Raw genomic sequence first — 21598 nt, forward strand, 5'->3', positions numbered from 1 at the left:
CTTATGCTATTATCACACAATATGTCATGCTCATCTTCTCCAAATATATAAAAATCAAAACCAATGCAGCGGTGCAGACATACTTCAAAGTAAAACACATATTAGACCTTTAATATATGTAGTTTGTAAGTAGCATACAGTATTGACAATAACTTTGCATTAAAAGGCCACAGTAGTTACCTTGAAAGTTCAATTCTTTTGTGTGCTAAACATTTTGCTTTTAAAATCTTAATTTCAAAACAAAACTAGATAAAAACCACTGGGAAGTATTACTAAACCATAGAGGACTATAATGGCCCATCTTTATCACAAGGCCTGGGATGCTTCCCCTCATTTGGTATGAAGTATATTTTTGAAACACAGTACAGTTTAAGTGAGCATCTTAATAACCATCTATTAAAATTAGCATTAGTTTTAAACTATGGTTCCACTTGGTATTAACCCCAAACGAATATCTAATGCAATTATCCCAGACACTAAGCAAGCAATTAACATTAAAATTGGACAATAATTGTGACCTCATTTGTCCAAAAGAGTTGTCATGCCAACAATCACACTGTATATCTGAGGCAATACTGTGAATTGTGTAAGAGAATAATAGAAGAACACTGATCATGACATTTGATTGAAAAACAAATTAGCCAATAATGAATATAATTAGTATTAATATCAAGTAGCTAGATTACATCTGCTCAAATTAAAATGTATGTACTCATTTTTAAAAATGTGAGAAGGAGAGCTTCTCCAACTGTGTCTTGGTTCCTCCTAAACATTCCTTATCTATTTACATATTTTAGGCAGTTTTAGATTGCCAGTGTCAAGTTGGCTTGCTCACTGGGGTTTAAGGCACTATTCTTTGTAAAGCTGCTTTTTGAACAATAAGTATTGTGAAAAGCTCTATAGAAATCAATTGAATAGAGGTGTTCAGTTTGTAGCACTAATACCCAGAAGAGAATTAGCATTTTTGAGCCATGGGTTCTCCCTGGAATTTCTAATGGGCTTTTAGAGCAGCAGTCTGTGGATAACATTACCTAAAGAGTCCTGTTTTGTTCTGAAACATTACACATAGTCACACCTCAGATAATGTTCTGAAAAGGTTGTGTGGTGTACAATGATTTCAGGCTAGATACTGCAACAGCCACGACTCGTTTACTTCAGGGAGAGTTAGCAAGTTGGATGCAGAATGACTGTGCAGTTAGGTTTATATTATTTTTGCCATTTTTTTGTTCTTTTTCCGCCAGCTCTACTGGGCACTGATAATTTTTTTTAAAGCACACAGATTAAAAACTTAAAAGCATGACTGTGTGTTATTTCTGTTATATTATGATCAAAACGTTAAAGTCTCTTAAGTAATAATCACATATCTTAATTTATAAAACTTAAAACCTAAAAAAATTGGGGGCGGTGGGGGGGGGGGGGGATTGGCAAGCATGTTAAAGGAGTCATATGATGCTATTTAAATTTTTCCTTACTCTTTGAAGTTTTACAAGTTTATTCTCACTGTTGCCACCGCCATGCCCTAGAGACACTTGGTGTTTTGTTGAGAAATCGAAAACTGTGTTTGGCCTTCCAAAAGAGCACACATCTAGAAGTCTGTGGAAGTTGTATTTACAATACTTGTAACGGTCACTTTTATGGTAATCTGAAAAGAACTACTGCGCATGTGCGTGAAAGAGTGTTATATGATAACAAAACCAAACAAAACAATTTTTTTCTTCTTCTGAGAAATATATTTTCAATCTGAGTATGATCAATAAACACAAACTATGCAGCATATAGTAAAAACAATTGCACAAATTGTCTTCAACAATACGGTGCAAAAACAGTGCAACTGATTCACAAACTACACAGAATGTAAAAAAAATTCTAATATGTAATATTATTTCACAATATTACAATATATTGTAGACTCCATTTAAAGGAGAGATTGTCTTACTGCAAGAGAATGAGCACGAGGAGTGTGAAGACTGCCATGATGATGAAGGGCATCCTGGGGAAGGCAGGCAGGGTCAGGGGGTACAGCCTGTTAAAGAATGTAGCAGCAATAAGGATGCAGGTCACTTCCACTGACGGCACCTGAGGACATCAACATTCAAGTCAATAAAGACGTGAAACAGACATCCAGAGATATTCAGCTGAACCAGGCTTAGTTTGCTAGTGAGAAATACAGTTTAGTGAATAAATTAGCCTGCTGGTTCAACATGTAAAGACAATTTTTGTAACATGAATGGGAAATCACAAAACAAACACAAAAAAAACTGTCACAAATATTTATATCACTATTATTATTTTTTTTCTTAATCTTACATTTTGTTCATCAAAAATAAATAAATAAATAAATAAGTTTCTGCTGGAATCCTTTGTACTCACTAATGTAGTTTATGGGACAAAGAAAGTATTATTTACCCTAAAACAAACTACAACAAACTTCATTTAAATTTTGTCCATATTTAAAATTGATATATTTCACAGCCAGTTTTATCCAAATTAACTGACAGTGCTTACAAGCTACTTTTAGGCTATATCAGAGGTTATATTGGAGGTATTTTTTTATTAATTTATTTTAAATAAAATTTTATTTGAAATTAACAAACAAATAAATAAATGGGTCCCACTTTAAATTAAGTGGTCTTAACTATTGTGTACTTACATTTAAATTAATCACTTGGTATAGTACAATGCACTTATTGTGTACCTGCATGAAATTACATCTGTAATTAGTTTCAGTTATTACATTCATAATTACACTGTTGACCATCCCTTACACCAAAACCCACCCTTAAACATACCCATACCACCAAAGCTGTCCCAAACCTTAGCCATATCCAACCTCAATAGCAGCAAAAGTGTTTTGCAATACATTATGAACACAATGTTCAATGTAATCATTTTTAATTTAAGTACATAGTAGTTAAGGCCACTTAATATAAAGTGGGACCAATAAACGAATACATATTGGAGCCCAACATTTATCCCCTAAATTAAAAACATGCGTATCTAATAAAGATATCTGAAACATTGTGGATAAAGCTAGCGCCGTTTCATTAATATGCCGTGGATTTGCCTGAATTTCTTAACTTATGATTTTATCTGAATGAAAGAATAATAGCCGTGGAAACTGAGGTCTGTGCAGTAGATCGTTGGCATGAATAATGGTTTGATCCACTTTGATAAAATATCTTCCTGAGAACTTCGTGACTGCTCTGACTAACTGGAGCAGAATGAGTCGCAGAGCATCAGGGCAAGCCCGTAAGTGCCTGGAACATGCAATACTTATTGATCTTCACCGGAGCTGGAAGACGTGTGAGTGCCCTGGAATTACTAGAAAATGCAATAGAGTCAGTGATACATGCAATCTGAGACACAAGCCGAGGAAACGCCTGTCAAAGTGGAGAGAGGTGGCTTGAACAGTGAAAACAGTGCATTTAGGGATGGGAATGGCCTGTCATCACCGTGTCCTTTCACAGTTGCATCACTCTTGCATCAACAGGAAAATAAATAAAAGTAATGGGAAGAAAGATGTTTGTGTCCACAAACTTAATGGATATTTATTTTCGGTTTGGCTTAGAGCTGCGTGCTGTGTGAGTATTGGAAACAAGCCGGGATGGATATATGAATATGAAAGTGTATTCAAGAAGTCGTTTGTTGTTGCTCTGTTCCTCCTGCATTTTTTCCACTTAGCTGAGTTTGATAAATCTATGATTTTCTTTAGAAAGCCGGTGATCAGTTCCCCAGTTAATTATGCATACTGCAACGCCTCTCATTAGGGATTTTTGAAAGGACAATGGAGATTAAATCTTGGGCTTTTAGCTACGTTATCAGGCAGAAACAAATGTCAAAGAAAGTAAAGATTAAAAAGAAAGGCATGAATCAAAATCTATTTGTCATATGAAGGTCAAAACACTTTGCAGTTTCCTCAGGATATTTCAGCTCATTTGTGGGCTTGTAGATCAGACAGAGAAGAAAGGGATGTTGTGATGTACAAACCCAATTCCAAAAAAGATGGGACACTGTACAAATTGTGAATAAAAACAGAGTGCAATGATGTGGAAGTTTCAAATTTCAACACATAGATTTTCCATACATAGATGACATATCAAATGTTTAAACTGAGAAAATTTATCATTTTAATGGAAAAATAAGTTGATTTTAAATTTCATGGCATCAACAAATCTAAAAAAAAGTTGGGACAAGGCCATGTTTACCACTGTGTGGCATCCCCTCTTCTTTTTATAACAGTCCACAAACGTCTGGGGACCAAGGAGACAAGTTGCTCAGGTTTAGGAATAGGAATGTTGTCCCATTCTTGTCTAATAGGCTTCAAGTTGCTCAAAGGTCTTCTTTGTTGCATCTTCCTCTTTATGATGCACCAAATGTTTTCTATGGGAGAAAGATCTTGACTGCAGGCTGGCCAATTCAGTACCCGGATCCTTCTTCTATACAGCCATGTTGTTGTTATTGATGCAGTATATGTGGTTGGCATTATCATGTACACAATCCATGTGTGACAACTATGTGTGTGTGTGTGTGTGTGTGTGTGTGTGTGTGTGTGTGTGTGTGTGAGTGTGGGCATGTGTATGTGTGCGTGTGGGTGTGTGTGTACGTACTGTCATGAAATCTTTGTGTGTGCAAAAGTGATTGCTGATAGGCTGTCCTAATCAGTGGTGCCTGCACAATCCAATCACATTTATATGGAGCCAGAAGAGTCTCAATAAAGATAAATGCACACACTACATTCACATATGCACACACAGGATTCATAGATGCACACACATGATTCATAAATACACACACAAGATGCACAAATGCGCACAAAATTCACAAATGCACACACAAAATTTAAAAAGCACAGAAGATTCACAAATGCATACAAAATTCAGAAATGCACACAAAAATCAGAAATACACACACAATTCAGAAATGCAAACAACATTTACAAATGCACTCAAGATTCACAAATGCACAGGACAAGATTCAGAAATGTATTTCTGATGCACACACACATATATCTTGATTCACAAACTGCTTGCGGTCTGTGAACTTCACTGCATTTGTGTGTGAATTTTGAGACTCCCCTGACTTGGCTCAACACACAAATGCCTTTTTTTTTAAACAGGGAATGATCAGCAACCAATCAGATATCTCCCTTGTTTTAGCCAATCACAAGAATGCACCCCACGTGGGGGGATTGTTTACTTATAAGCCAATCACATGAACGTGTTCACACAGCAATTGTATTAAATTGTATGAAAATACAGATGTTTAGATTACAATTCAGGTTTATTTTTTATTATTTTTTACAAAATATAAATTTAAAAATGTCTCAATACATATAGCCCAGTGACTGCAGAAAAAAAGTTAACCATGGATTCATAAATTTGCAATAGGCAATTATTTCATTTTATTGAAATATTTTAATGAAAGTAAAAAAAAAAAATGTTTAAACCTTTTTGAATATTTAAATATATCTAAATATTCTTTTGGATGCAATATAGAAGTCACTTTAATTATAATATTCAGTCCCTACATGAAGAGAGAGTCAGTGGTCCGCTGCGAGAGGAAAGTGGCTCTCTGGCTGCGAAAAGTGGGTCTCCGGCTGTCCTTGGCTTAGGAAAGTGAGTTGATCGCTGCGTGAGGAAAGTGAATCGTTCGCTCAACTTCGCTGCTTGAGGAAAGTGAATCGTTCGCTGAGGAAAGTGAGTCGCTCGCTGGGTGAGGAAAGTGAGTCGTTCGCTGCGTGACTCCTGAGGAAAGTGAATCGTTCGCTGAGGAAAGTGAGTCTCTCGCTGGGTGAGGAAAGTGAGTCGTTCGCTGCGTGACTCGTGAGGAAAGTGAGTCGTTCGCTGCGCAAAGTGGGTCGCTGGCTGTGTGAGGTAAGTGAGTCGTTCGCTGAGGAAAGTGAGTCGCTCGCTGGGTGAGGAAAGTGAGTCGTTCGCTGCGCAAAGTGGGTCGCTGGCTGTGTGAGGTAAGTGAGTCGTTCGCTGAGGAAAGTGAGTCGTTCGCTGCGTGAGGAAAGTAAGTCGTTCGCTGATTGGCTTATAAGTAAACAATCCCCCACGTGGGGTGCATTCTTGTGATTGGCTAAAACAAGGGAGATATCTGATTGGTTGCAGATCATTCCCTGTTTAAAAAAAGGCATTTGTGTGTCGAGCCAAGTCAAGGGAGTCTCAAAATTCACACACAAATGCAGTGAAGTTCACAGACCGCAAGCAGTTTGTGAATCAAGATATATGTGTGTGTGCATCAGAAATACATTTCTGAATCTTGTCCTTTGCATTTGTGAATCTTGAGTGCATTTGTAAATGTTGTTTGCATTTCTAAATTGTGTGTGTATTTCTGAATTTTGTGTGCATTTCTGAATTTTGTATGCATTTGTGAATCTTCTGTGCTTTTTAAATTTTGTGTGTGCATTTGTGAATTTTGTGTGCATTTGTGTATCCTGTGTGTGTATTTATGAATTATGTGTGTGCATGTATGAATCCTATGTGTGCATATGTGAATGTAGTGTGTGCATTTATCTTTATTGAGACTCTTCTGGCTCCATACGTTTAAGAGGGAAACAACATACTGAGGGTTTCTGAGATTTTTTCTTTTTTCCTTTTTTTTTCCATCCACACGGAGACACTTTTCTGTGAATATGCACAAATTTTTTATCGGATAGTCATTTCGTCCACACAGATCCGCCATTTTGCATTTTCGTCTGGATGGCGAATTCGTATATTTTCTGAAACAATGACGTCATGAGCCCATGTCTCGCACCTAATCAGACACCGCTATGTCACATAACAATAACAAAAACTTGAACAAACACTGAACGATTGTCTTTAGCATAGTCCATGTCTTCTTCTCCATTTTAAGTGTATCTCTGTGGCAGAATTACAGCACCACATGCTGGTCTGGCATGTATACTACATCGTTTTGTGGTTTCATGTGGACACGGATATTTCTTGAGACGAGGAAAAAAAAGATCGTATTGGGGTAAGCACCGTCTCCATGTGGACGGGGACGAAGAAGTAACGGGTACTTATGGTTATGGATAGAAATGTAGCGGAGTAAAGAGAACAATATTTGCCTCTCAAATGTACTTGAGTAAAGTCATGAGTACTCCCCAAAAAGGATACTCGAGTAAAGTACAGATCCCTCAAAATTGTACTTAAGTACTGTACTCAAGTAAATGTACTCCATCACTGACCGGCTCTGGATATTATGCACTGTAGATGATGATAACTTAAAACTCTCCTTTTGTGATATTGCTCCACTATTTTTCACCACAGCATTGGGGGAATAGGTGATCCTCTGCCCATCTTGACTTCGGAGAGACACTGCCACTCTGAGAGGCTCTTTTTACACCCAATAATGTTGCCAATTGACCTAATAAGTTGCAAATTGGTCCAGCTGCTCTCATGAAATCCAAAATTTATATTTGTATAAATAATCTATATTTTTATGAGATGAGTTAATGAGATTTGTAAATTATTCCATTCCTTTTTTACGCACAATTTGTACAGTTTCCCAACTGATAATAATGATTATTACTGTATATTTCTGGTATTCACTCTGAGATTCAGAACAATTGAATGTATTTGTATAAGCATTTGTTTTGTTTTGTTTTGTTTTTAATAGCTAGTTTCAATGCAACTTCACAAAAAATAGATGTTTTTACTTATTATGGTACATGCACAAAAACATGGTACTACCATGGTATCAATACAAAAAAATAATTATTTCTGCAAATATATACATGCATTCATAAATACATATTTAACCATGAAACCATGATAAACAAATTAGGTACAACAGGGCTAAAAGTGCCCGGGTGAAAAAGGCACCATTAGATATTATTTTTTATCATAACCACTAGATGGCACAAAAACGTGGTGTAGCATTTTCCAAAACATTTTCGAGATGCACGTGTATATTTGTCTGATCTTTGACGCAGTTGCGCACCAGCGCACAGTTGATTCTGTGCTTACTTGATATAATATTTTATGTTTTTATGTTTTCACCCACACCCCACAATGCAGGTATAAAAGGAGAGCGACAACATTGGGTCACATCGATCGACCTGAAGGGCGCATACTTTCATGTCTCGATTCTCCCCGACACAGGCGTTTCTCTGCTTCGCTTTAGAGGGGCGGGCATATCAGTACAAGGTCTTCCCCTTTGGGCTGTCCCTGTCACCCCGTGTTTTCACCAAAATTGGGGAGGTAGCCCTCATTCCCATGAGGGAAGCAGGCATTCGCATTCTCAACTACCTTGATGACTGGCTCATATTGGCCCAGTCCCAAGTTCAGTTTTGCGCACACAGGGATGTGGTACTCAATCACCTCAGCCGGTCGGGCTTCCGGTCAACTTGGAAAAGAGCAAACTCTCCCCTGTTCAGAGGATCTCTTTTCTCGGTGTCGAGTTGGACTCGGTCGACATGACAGCGCGTCTCTCGATAGAGCATGCTCAGTCAATGCTGAACTGCCTGGAGTCATTTCGAGGTAGGAAGGCAGTTCCATTGAAACAGTTTCAGAGGCTCCTGGGGCATATGGCATCCGCTGCCACTGTCACACCGCTCGGGTTGCTTCATATGAGACCGCTTCAGTGTTGGCTTCACGATCCAGATGGGCATGGCAATGCGGCATGCACCGGGTCTTGGTTACTCCGTTCTGCCACCAAACCTTCAGCCCGTGTTCAGACCTTGCTTTCCTATGGGCAGGGGTTCCCCCAGTGAAAGTGTCCAGGAATGTTGTTGTTTCAACAGATGCCTCTGCCATCGGCTGGGGTGCCATGTGCAGTGGGCATGCAGCCTTGGCTTTGTTCTGTCCCATTCGTGCCTTGTGCATATACGTGGACCGCACGCAGATCTTCAGGACCTCAGACCAGCTCTTTGTCTGCTAAAGATCACAGCAGAAGGGAAAGGCTGTCTCCAAACAAAGACTTGCCCACTGGATAGTGGAGGCTATAGTCTTAGCATATCAGGCCCGTCGCTTACTGTGCCCCCTTGGAGTGAGAGCACACTCTACAAGAGCTGTGGCTTCCTCCTGGGCCTTGGCACGGGGTGCCTCGATAGCAGACATGTGTACAGCTCCCAGCTGGGCGACACCTAACGTGTTTGCGAGATTCTATAATCTTTGTGTAGAGCCTGTATCCTCTTGCATACTCGCCTCAGATGGCCTGTAATGCTGGACCGGCTCTGTGTCAATCACGCTTGCTGCGCCATTCCCCTCTACGGACAGGATACGTGCGCCAAAGTGCTTCTCGTTTCAGTTTTTCCTCTTGGCGAACCCTGTTGAAGTTCCTCCTGCATCCTCGGCAGTCAGGCGTGGCGGAGCTGCCAGGTCCAGCACTCGTGTGTGTGCTCAAGGTCAGCCCTCGTGCTGGGCTAGGTGCCCATGTGTAGTGATTCCCCCTTTTGGGGTGATCCCACATGTGTATTCTTCCACAGTACCGCTTCCCTCACGGTGAGCCTGTGTCTTTCCCTGGCAGAGGTCTCTCTGCCATCTTTGTTGTGTAGTGATCTGAGTCTACCGCAGAGACTTCCATATGTAGCACTGCCCTATGGCCATTCCATATGTGTAATTCCACATCTTACCTCCTATGCGCAGGATGTGGTGCCACAGCGCCCCCCTATTGGGCCATTTATGCCCAATTTCGTCAGTCACTGACGTAACATGACTGACTGAAAGGGAACATCTCGGTTACGTATGTAACCCTCCTTCCCTGAAGGAGGGAACAGAGATGTTACGTTATGTTGCCACAGTTGCTGTACCACCTCTGTACTGCTGGGGGACAACATCTCGGCTCCTAAGCGAAAAACTGTTTGTGTGACTGCACGCACTCTCCTTTTATACCCGTGTTGCAGGGCAGGGTGCAAATCTTGCACGCCAATATTCATTGGCTCGTTTTGTTAACACTCAAAGGCGATTCGTCTCTCTAGCGAGATCCCCGATTTTGTCAGTCACTGATGTAACGTCTCTGTTACCTCCTTCAGGGAATGAGGGCTACATACGTAACCGAGACGTTTTGTAAAAAGTTTAATTGTAATTATCATAGATGAATATGGTAGTAAAATGTTAAAGTGCGACTGTACAGTATATTACAGTGAGACAATAGTAAATATGTGGTTACTGTGATTTTACTAAAAACACCATTGTTTGATTTCCAAAAGGACTATAAAAAAATGAGATTTTTATATTAGTGCTTTATTTTTGTCCCTCTCTTTCTCTCAGTGAATTCTAAATTCATAACACAGTACCTTGTTCACCAGCTCCTATAATGGCAGAAGACAAAGAACGAATCACTGCTTTGCTGATACCAGATGGAGCACCAACTACAGCAACTACAAAACCACAGGACAAACCAGTTCTTAAAAGTGCTGAGATTAACAGTAAACAACTGTTATAGACCTGCACAGGCCTACACTATATTAAGAAATATTGCTTAAAATGAAACAAAGACACAAGTAACTAATCTCTCTGGTGAGACCAGAGGAATGCTAAACATTCTGAAATGTAAGTGAATCTAAATGGAATATTCAATAATTCATGAGCTTAATCTATATGTATGAAATTATGCGAGGTAATTGTGATTACAAAGCATGGGCTTCTCTTAATTGCTCAGAATGTAAAGTCACTTGCTAGTCGCAGCCGCCTGATCATGCGTAATCGAGAACAAAAACTTTCTGTATTTGCATTGATACGTATGTGGTGGTGTGTGTGTGTCGGTTCTCCACACACCACACATGTGCTGTACTTTCAGAGGTTATGACTCCCGCGTGCCGCTGCTGTGACCCTCATTATCGCAGCCAACAGAAAAGACCAGCATGCAAATTCCCCCTCCCTGGCACTGATTATTCATCTGAGCCGCCACTCATCTCCCTTTAAAAGCCTTTCATCTGCCACATCGATTAGAATAACAATTTCCACAACCATTTATTTAATTAACAGTATTAATGCCGATCCGGCTGTCTCTCCCTGAGTGTGGCCATCTATGAAGGCCGGCACAATGTTATCATTATTTACCACTCTGAGAACTCCTCTGTGGAGGTGGAGCCCCCCTGGAATAAGGCGAGGAGTTCAGACAGCAGTGAGGAATGAATGTGAACCATGAAAAGTCTGGTCAGGTACACTGTTCTTCCAAAACATTTAGCCTTGTTAAAACGGGCAGCTCATGTGAAGACCGTCGGCCTCGAGTGGGAAACGTTTGCTTTGTGTATGTCCCATGCTGACAAAAGAAATCTACATTGGTTTAGAGAAGAGAGATGTGCTTTGATATGTTCACTGACGGATTTCAAATAGGGTCAGTTGTGCTGTTTGGATTTTCTTTGGATGCAGGACTCTTTTATGTCATCAAAATGTTGCCAACCCAAGGCAATGCATCTGTGCACGTGTGTTGTTATATTACAGTATTAAATTATATCACTTTCATGAACAAAAAACAAAAACAAACAAATAAATAGCATTCATTTCACTTCATTTATTTAAACTTAATGTCAACAATAGGTTATCAGAGAATATGTATTCAAGTCATTGTATGTATGAATCGCATATTTCATGTATTCTTGAATAAATGAATGGGTCTGGACAAAATAAATCACATCATTGACCCTACCGTATCATTAACTTGACCTAATGGCTTACTCGATCATTTTTCATGCACAATAACTTTTGCAAGGAGTTTCATTATGACAATATATCATTTATATAAATCATTTGAGTCATTTGAGTTATGGAAGTTTAGCGAGGAAGACCATTCATGTGTTGCTTGAGAGGGCGAGTAGGACGTAGAGGCGATTCTGGACAAAACGCTGGGTTTCGCTAATGTCATCTCCTTCATACACCTCATCAGCACAGGAAATAGACCCAGCAGACAAAGCCCTGCCAGAGACCAGCACAGCAGGTTAGAACTGAAAAACCTTGCCAAGAAAAAAAATCATAATTTCAGTCCATTCAAACTTTTGTATTTAATCTGCCTTGAAAAAGAGCAGAGATTGTTATGGGAGCTACATAAGGGATAAATGGATCCATTGTCAAATATGTAGTGATGTAAACCCATTTCAAGCCAAACATGACTAACTTGTACTAGATGTGAAATCTGTGCATGAAAATATTCCATGCTCATGCGAAATTCCCAGTCATGGGATAACATCACCATTACGTCACTTGCAGTGCGTATAGTGGTCGCAGAAAAACACTGGTAACAAGTGAAGTGAAATGGGTGTAATCCCTGAAATAAGAGAAAAATATGTATTTTGTATGTCAAGATAGGAATACAATTTTTTTTTTATAGAATACTGTCATCAAAGACACCATTTGAAACTAAATGCAGATGTTTAAACAGACAAACTACGGATGAAAACTGCTATGATTACTCTACTTTTAAAGCATATCTCTGATTTAAAGAATAGCTTTGAAGGTCTAAATATTCACATATGCAGCTCATAGGGGATATAATGTATTAACCCTACAGTTACAGCAGGAAATTATATTTAAACATATTACTATTAACATTACATTACATTTACATTACATTTACCTATTTTATCTCATAATTCTGACTTTTTATCTCACAAATGCAAGTTTATATCTCCTAGTTCTGAGTTTAAAATTCGATTTAATGCAACTGCTACTTGAAAACAGTAATTTTTGCCACCAAATAGTCTTCACCCACAAAAAAACATCATCACTGTTTACAAGCACTGAATTGGTCTATAGAAAGGACAGGATTTTAGCTGTGAAAATTAGCAGAACAAGACTGTAACTTTGACTTTCCAAATGTGACTTTTATTCGAAATGTCATTGACTCTTTAAAGGTGGGACTTTATTTCATCCATCCATTAGGGTGGAACTACAGTAACCAACCAAAAACGAAACAATTTGTATGTGCTGAAAATGTTTTAAAGTGCAAAACAATGCTGTTATCTTCTCTTCACAAAAGTGACATCGCCATCTACTGGCTTGGCATAAATAATACAGCATTTTAAATATAGGGAATTGCAATGTTCCCTCTAATTTTTTTTTTTCTTGCTGAGCAAAACTTTTCTCTATTGGGCGGACATTTTGGCCACCTGAGTAAAAAATTAAAAATACACCATGAACAAAGCATGCGGAAGAAATGTGCGGCAGTGCACATGTGCACCTTAGAGGGAACATTGGTGGTGTGGTGAATAGTGCAAAACTGTGCTGCCATAATGCTATAACATCTATGCATTTGCTAGAGTTTTTGGAGAGTTTTTAGTGTCATTCTTAATATTTGCTGTGGTTGCCCAAGAGAGGTGTCTATGCTCCCTCCTAAAATGTAAATTCATTGGATTTTTCACCAATTTTATTGTCCATAAATCTGATCATTTGGTGAGTACCGAGATCTATGTATAATTCAAAATGCTTAAAATGATGCTGATGTTGAATAATGTTATATAACAGCTGTGTAATCTCCGAAATACAAAAGCACCGCACTAGAATTCATAAGCACTACACAGTCCTGTGGTTCAGCTTGTATGAAAACAAAGCCCATAAATATTTAGATTCTCTCAGACACGTCTAAACCTAACCAGTGAATTAATTAACCTTCAGGGTTTGTTCCTGATGAAACAGTGTCAAAAACAGTCAGGCAGCACTTGAAAGCAAGCTCACCTGCATCCATTTGCGTGCGAACACGCGTGAGAGGTGCGCGCCATGACTCATTTGCCCTGACTGCTCATGCAAACAGTTCTGATTTAATTACCCCCCCTGCCCAGCGAGGGCCCGGTGTCAACAGACTTTGCCACCGCCTCTGATTCGCAGCGGAAAACATAATGGGAATGCATAAACATTCCACAGAAAAGGTCAACGTTCCGTGTTTTTACTTTCATCAACTCATTAGAGCCTGGAGTGTTTAATAATTCCTCACCAACTCCACGCCACCCTAATTACAAGTCAATTCCAGCCCCGCAGCCATTTATAAAAAAGCCACGAGCGTGGAGCAGTTGTGCTCACCACAGCCAGACCTGCCAAGATTTTGATGCTTCAGATCCTTAGAAGCACAAGATCAGCTCCCCTCCACGATGTCTTTGTATTCAAAAAAGTTTCTTTGTCTGTCCTTTTCTCGCTTTTTTTCCCCCGATTGACTCTTTCAATTGCGGTTAATTAAAACTTTTTGCTTCGCGTATTGGGTGGCAGCCCACTAGCTGACATCTACAGACAGAGTGTATAATAGGTTCTATCAGGATCGATGCCTTCGGCTTCCACACAAAAGGCAGCTGAGCGATTGGAGGCCCGTGGTGTATCCTGATATAAATGGAGAGCCATCACCTCTCCAATCAAAAAGGGTGCTCCTAAACTGGCAGGCTTTGTTTAAGTGTCACTCTAAGACGCAGCATCGACCTGCTAGGAGGAAGGGTTCCTCATGACAGACGCCGAAAACAAAGCAGACTTCAACCTGTTTCCCATCATTACTGCTGTACAGACAGCCCCACACTGCAAAGCTACTCTCTTAATGCCATGGTGAAGGAACAAGACAAAGATTTTTTTGAAAGGGTAATCAATAGTAAAAGTCATAATTCTCGTAGTTGTAAAAATGGTCTTTCTTGTCAAAAAAAAAAAAAAAAAAAAAAAAAAAAAACACCATACTGTTTTGTTCAACAATATATATTATTAGAAATTTACACTACCATTCAAAAGTTTGGGATTGGTAGATTGTGTGTGTGTGTGTGTGTGTGTGTGAAGTCTCTGTGTTTACCAGGAATGCATTTATTTAATTACTAATACAAATATTAGTACTATTTAAAAAAACTTTTTATTTCAATATATTTTCAAATGTAATTTATTCCTGTGATGGAAAACTTTATTTTCAGCAGGTTTTACACCAGACTTCAACGTCACGTGATCCTTCAGAAATTATTATAATATGCTTATTTGCTGCTCAAAACAAACATTTCTTATTAGTATCAATGAGGAAAAATTTTGTATTTTGTGGAAACCATGATACTTTTTTAAATATGATTCTTCCTACAGCAATGTAAAAGTCATACATAGTGGAAGAAACATGCTTTTTTTTTTTTTCAAACAAACAAATAAATAAAAAACTGGACCCAAAAGTGTATAGAGATTTAATAAATAATAATACAATTGATAATAATAATAATAATAATAATAATAATAATAATAATAATAATAATAATAATAATAATAATAATACACAATACATAAATCATAATCATAGAATTAATTAAACTTACCTGCTTTTTCCCCAGCACTCTTTATCTAAGAAGCATATTTTAAACTGAAATAATGTGACAATCATTATCTAATTTGAGACCTTTGACAGACTTTACATTTCCAGTCATAAAGACTAAACATTGCTGACAGTGTCCACAATAACCTACATTCTTGGTTTTACAGCATGTGAATGTATATGTCCCTCTGTGCCATATTACTGCAGCTCATATGGAGCAGAACCGTGTGATGGAAAAAACCTGAATGGACTGATGCTGTATCTTCTTGTGTGCTGTCTGTTCAGAGCTGTGTCAGCCCCCTATCTTTACCATTTCGTTCTCTAACTACAGAGAGAAAAATCCTATGAATAATCCTAAAGAACATATGTACGTTTGGTCATCAAAGGGGTGTGTGTGCTAGGGCACTGTGCTCTGCTGTGTGTGCTATAAAGAGACTCAAATGAAGGGAAGGCAAAGACTCCAGTCGATGGCCGTACTGCATTGCCACTGCTGTTTGAGTCTGAAATCGAAAGATTTAGTGGTATTTCAAGGACGTCCACTGATCTCCACTCTGAGTTAGCTGAAAGACATGAGTCATCAGAGAAAGCTTTACTGCATTAAACAAGACCACTTACCATCAAGAGCATCCTCACAGAGTTAAAAACCCCAAACAGGGCAGTTGTGAACTCTCTAGGCTCATACATCAAATACAACAGCAAGATCGACTGATCCCCTGGAGAGACAAACGCACATAAAAGCACATTATTATTAATGTCCCCTGTCTCTCCAGCTCTTTATTGCCACGACTCAGATCAATGTTTTTCAAAGTAATACAGAGTGTAATTCAAACGAGATGGTTGAACAATTATATTTGGTCACATTAAAGGCGTTATTAGAAACAATCATATCTAATTGTAAGAATTTATGGAAATTTATAGAGACATACAGACATCCCTGCCCCCTCTCTCTCTCTCTCTCTCTCTCTCTCTCTGGCCTCAGGAGTGACAGTACTCAGATTGAGTGCTGTAAAACCTCCCTGCAGTGCCTCAGCAGTATTATCATCATAAAAAGTTGACTTGACCACGGGGCACATATTAGCTGCACTGATAATTTATTTCAGCCATCTCAAAGTTTATGCTGCATTATTTCAGATTCGATTTTAAACTTCTCGTACTAAAGGTTAATGTGTCAAAGTATGAATGATGTAAAGCAGGAAATAAGATTTTTAGTATTTGTTAATCATTCATTGTATTAATATTGTTTATATTCATTTATTAATTGATTTATATTATATTATATTATTATTATTATTAAAATATATATATATATTAAATTGTTTCGAAATTGTGAATATAAATGTAAAAAATAATACAAATAAAAGAAATCTGTTTGTGGAACAGGATTTCCAGTAGGTCAGTAACTTTAATGAGTTAATAATAATAATAATAATATATATATATATATATATATATATATATATATATATATATATATATATATATATATATATATATATATATATATATATATATATATATATATTAATATATTAATATTATTATTATTATTATTATTACTTGCCAGAAAGAAAACCAAAAAGAAAAAAAAAGTATAGATTATGGTAATATTTCTATTTATAATATACTGTATTAAACTATTTTATTATTAAACTTATTTGTAATATTGAGTTTGCTAAATTTAAATGTTTATTAATATTATAAATAATTAATTAAATAAATGTGTATTAATTTAAAACTACTCAAAAATGTAAACATATTACATTAGCTATAAATTACAGGAACTTAGCAGTTTTAACAGGTGATTTGACATTGAAAAAAAAAAATAATATATATATATATATATATATATATATATATATATATATACATATATACATATATATACATATATTGACATTTCTTTGTAATTAATTGTGAAATGTACCCATTTATGAGTGAAGGTTGTTTCTACACTTATTTTTTCCCCACTCTCCTACAGTGTATATGTGTTTGTGTTAGTAGTGTATGTGTGAGTTTGCACTGACCAGCAGCGACCAGGTTATTTATGAAGGTGCAGAGAATGAGAAAGTGCAATTTCAGTCTGTCCTGCCCTGACCTCCTCTTGAACACTGTTTTGAAAGACGTACTTTAGGATAAACAGACAGAGCTTGTCTGCTTGAGAACCTTGCTCAACCGTATACTCTCTATAGGGAGCTATACTGTACATGTATTTTCACCCATCGCAGGGTCTCTCAGCCAAAGCACAATATAAAGCACCCCCAGGACGGGGCAGCCAATGTAGGCCCTGAATCCTGCCTGTATTTTTTTATTATATATCACTTTATTTAAATTATAAATATTGTGAAAAAAAAAAAACAATCATTCATACTCAATGTCAAGTTTACAAGTTTAATAAGTATACATACACACACACACACACATACATATAGTACACATACACAAACACACGTATATTTATATATATATGTGTGTGTGTATGTGTACTATATGCATATGTGTGTGTGTGTGTACTTCTTATACTTGTAAACTTGACATTGAGTATATATATTGAGTATATATATTACCGTTGATTGTGCTAGTAATGATATTATCCTTCTGTTCAAGAAGGAAATTTCATTTCAAGATACAGTAATATCTGCAGTTCAGTAAGTGGTCAGAGTGAGTTCATAAAGTCAATGATTCATCAGAATGATTCAAAACCTGCTCTTGAGAATGTGAGTCATTCTGAAAGAGTCATTAAACAAACTGGCTATTGGTTTGTGATTCTGACTACACTGGGAAAACATTTCTAATGTTAACAATTAAATTTTTTTAACGCTGGGATGCTATGTGCTAAGGGGACTACAATGAATTGTGATTTCTGAAAAAATGTATGACTGAAAAAAAAAAACATTATGAAAGTCCACCGACCATTACTGAGGTCTAAGCATGTCAGACAAAAACATTCACATGCAGTCTAATGAATTCATTAGCTTTCAGTTTGCCAAAATGTAAAATAATTACAAATAGCCAAAATTGCGTGAATTTATTATTATTATTATTATTTTTTTTTTTTTTTTTTGCATTTTAATCTCTATGGCAGTACTGATTGTCATTCACAGAGTGAATCATCCATTCATACCCTAAACCGATTTGTCAAAAAAATACTGATTTGTTCAGGAACAGACATATATTAGGAGTGAATCATTACGTCATTCACTGAAACGACTTATTCAATTAGAATGAAACACCACTATCGTATGTTGCTTGGAAACACTGCTTTTGTTACTCCCTTCGGAATAAAACCAGACACTATTATTGAAAAATATTGTATGAACTGAACCAAACTGAAGCTGCATACCACACTTGCAACCATGCCTAATGGACCCTGATCTCAGCATGTGATTGCACATTTCAGCAGTTATTGACATCATACATTTTTCAGATTTTCATTTAAAAAAAAAGAATGTACATTTATAGCACTGTACATTTTATTACCTTGGCATTAAAGTCATGCTAAAATAAAATAAAAGGGTTTTTCCTCAACAGCACTCCTGATCATATGATATTTTCGTAGATAAGTGAACAAAAGTGTTTGTTTAAACATGTTTATATGAGATAACAGCACAAGCTGGTCTGATAAAGTGTTGGATGGTGAGAGTTACTCTAGGTCAGTATATTTTAGGTGAGGCTTAGCACTTTGCACAAAACTAGCAACATTGACATCTTAACATTTAACAGTCCTTTTGTAGTTAGAGAAAACGTTATCGAACAAAATTTGGGTATTGCATCTTACGTAAGCTTTGAGGTTTTTCTACTTTTCTAATTTTTTTTATTCAATGTCAATAATGATGCTCTAAGGCATTATGGGAATGATGCACAACCGAGCAGTAAGTCATCGCGCCGGGGGACGCCCACAGTTATTGTAAGAACAAGCCTCGAGGAAGCTCACGAACTGCAACCTCACAAATATGATGATATCAAGGAGTAAATGGCAAGAATCGAGGCCATTAAGAGTGGCATAAATGAACACTTTGCAATAAATGATTGGACCCTCTTTAATCTTTGAACAGTTTTCACTGCGTGCTCATTCACATGATATATTCATCCACATCTTTCTGAGAGCTGTTATATGTGGAGCTGCAGAGTTCATTGGAAGGGTAAGAGAATTTACAGTAAAGGAGAGAGGAAAGGAAGGACACTCGCTCAGTTAAAGGGGGGAAATGCAATATGACAACAGCAGGAACTAAAAACAGCTGCATGTTTTGGAAAGCGTCACCCTTAACCAAATCAAATGCATATATTCACTGCATTATTTATATTCATAGAAATGTCTTTCTGTTTTACTTTGATGCCTTCTGTTTCTTTTTAGACAAAAGTTTCAGTTATTATTAATGTTTAAAAAAAAAAATCAAACAACAAAAAAGGCCATTCATTTAAACCCACTTGTTCTTTCCTTTCATAATTTATCAAGATGTAAATATATATATTTAGATTTATGTACAAAAAAGTAATGTAATTGTAAAATACTGTTATTTATATATATATGTTAAATGATTAATGATTAATGCTGTTAAATGATTAATCGTGATTAATCACATCCAAAATAAGTTTTTGTTTAATCTGTATTTATTATTTATATATAAATACAAACTCATGCATGTATATATTTCAGAAAAATATTTTGTTTATATATTAAATATATTTGTTTATCAAATAAATTACATGACTATAAATAAAGACATGTAAATACATGCAAACATCAAAATATATATTGTATGTGTATGTATTTATATATAAATTATAAATATTCACAGCACACACATATATTATGAAAATATATTTTTTTAATTTGTATGTGATTAATCATTTGACATTACTAGTATACATACACACACACACACATTTTATTTTACTACAGTTCAAATGAAATAGACAACAGCCAAGCTGGTTCTGTTTTTAAACTTTTTTTTTTTTTTTTTTTTGCCTTCAAGTGCTTGCATTTATTGCATGTCAAATAACATTTATATATTATAAACTTAAACATTGAAATTATTAAAGCTAATTTTTATAAACATAATTTTTCATTTAAAAAGGAATGGATTATTATTCACTGTACATTGTGTTTTATTACCTTGGATTTTTATTTTATTTATTTATTTATTTATTTATTTTTTGGTACATATTTACAGAAATTACAGAGAGCTTTTTTCCCTATTGGAGCAAATGGGAAAGCAAATATTTTAAATGTATACATTTTCCGTGAAGTTTTCCCATCTTTAATTTCATTGTTATATTTAATATTATATTCAATCATTATATGTAAATAGCAAAAGCTATTTAAAAAGATTTCAATGTTGTATGTCACATGGCAGGACATTTCAGCTTTTGAAAAAAGTAAAATTTCATGTCATTGCACAAGGTTAAAACAAAGATACTGCAGTTTCTCAAGCATAGACAATGTTTTAAGTTCAGCAACAGAATACAGACTAATGACTGTCAGCGATTGTTTAATCTGGTGCATGAGTGATCACAGCGGCTGTTGTTTTGCTCTGGGACTGTCATGGCCGGTTCGGCTTGATTAATGCCTGCTGTAGTTTTGGGTTTTGAGTACATCTCGAGCTCCACTGCTATTCTCCAAGCACTCCGTAGTTCTGCTTCGGGCATTTCCGTTTTGTGTACTAGAACTGGACCCTGCTGACCTGTTTTTCAGTTCAAAGAACAAAACACTGACTCGCTGGACACACTTGATTAATGTCTCTGCCTTTCACTCTCTCTCTTTACTTTTCCTGCTTTGTGATAATCATCTGTTGATATGCAGGTGTTACGATGAAAGTGCTGGTCATGTAGAGGAAAATCACTGGCTCCACTGTAACAACTCTCCTTAGTCTCTCTTTCCTTGCCGACATATTCAACTTGCAGTGTCAGAGTAAGGAAGGCCAAAGCAAGCAGTCTCTTAAAATATTAAAGTCATATTAAGGTACAGTAAACCCATGTCAAGTGTTCATACTGTCCAAAGGGAATAGTGCATGAAGGAACTGTATTCTTGCAAAAAAATAAAAAAAAGGTTAGTCAAATGCACGTCAGCTGGAACAGGAGGAAATTGTCTCTCTCGATATTCTCTTATCAGGAATTGTTCTACTTTGTGGTTGGCCTTTATATGCCCTATGAACACATCCCCACCAGAGTCACACTTTCCCAGAAAAAGCAAAGAGTTGTGAGAATACTGTTCTTTTTTTCTGCAGTATGCGTTTTCAGAATGTTAAATGTGCAAAGTGAAATGTCCTTTGAATGGTGCAACCATTTTCTCCAAATGGTTTTACTGCAGTGAATATTTAAGTGCACATTGACAATATTAATTTTCAGTGCTTCAATTATAGCCTTTCAAAGGTTTCTTTTTTTGAAAATTGTATAAAAAAAA

The 21598-nt window shown here is 36.7% G+C and overlaps 1 pseudogene; it reads right to left on the bottom strand.

The window, feature by feature from the left end:
* Positions 1-1932: 1932 nt before the first annotated feature.
* Positions 1933-21086, bottom strand: LOC127976008 (proton-coupled folate transporter-like; annotated as a pseudogene).
* Between the last annotated feature and the right edge of the window lie 512 nt (positions 21087-21598).

The sequence above is a fragment of the Carassius gibelio genome, chromosome B17 (genome assembly GCF_023724105.1).
Source record: "Carassius gibelio isolate Cgi1373 ecotype wild population from Czech Republic chromosome B17, carGib1.2-hapl.c, whole genome shotgun sequence".
Lineage (NCBI taxonomy): Eukaryota > Metazoa > Chordata > Actinopteri > Cypriniformes > Cyprinidae > Carassius > Carassius gibelio.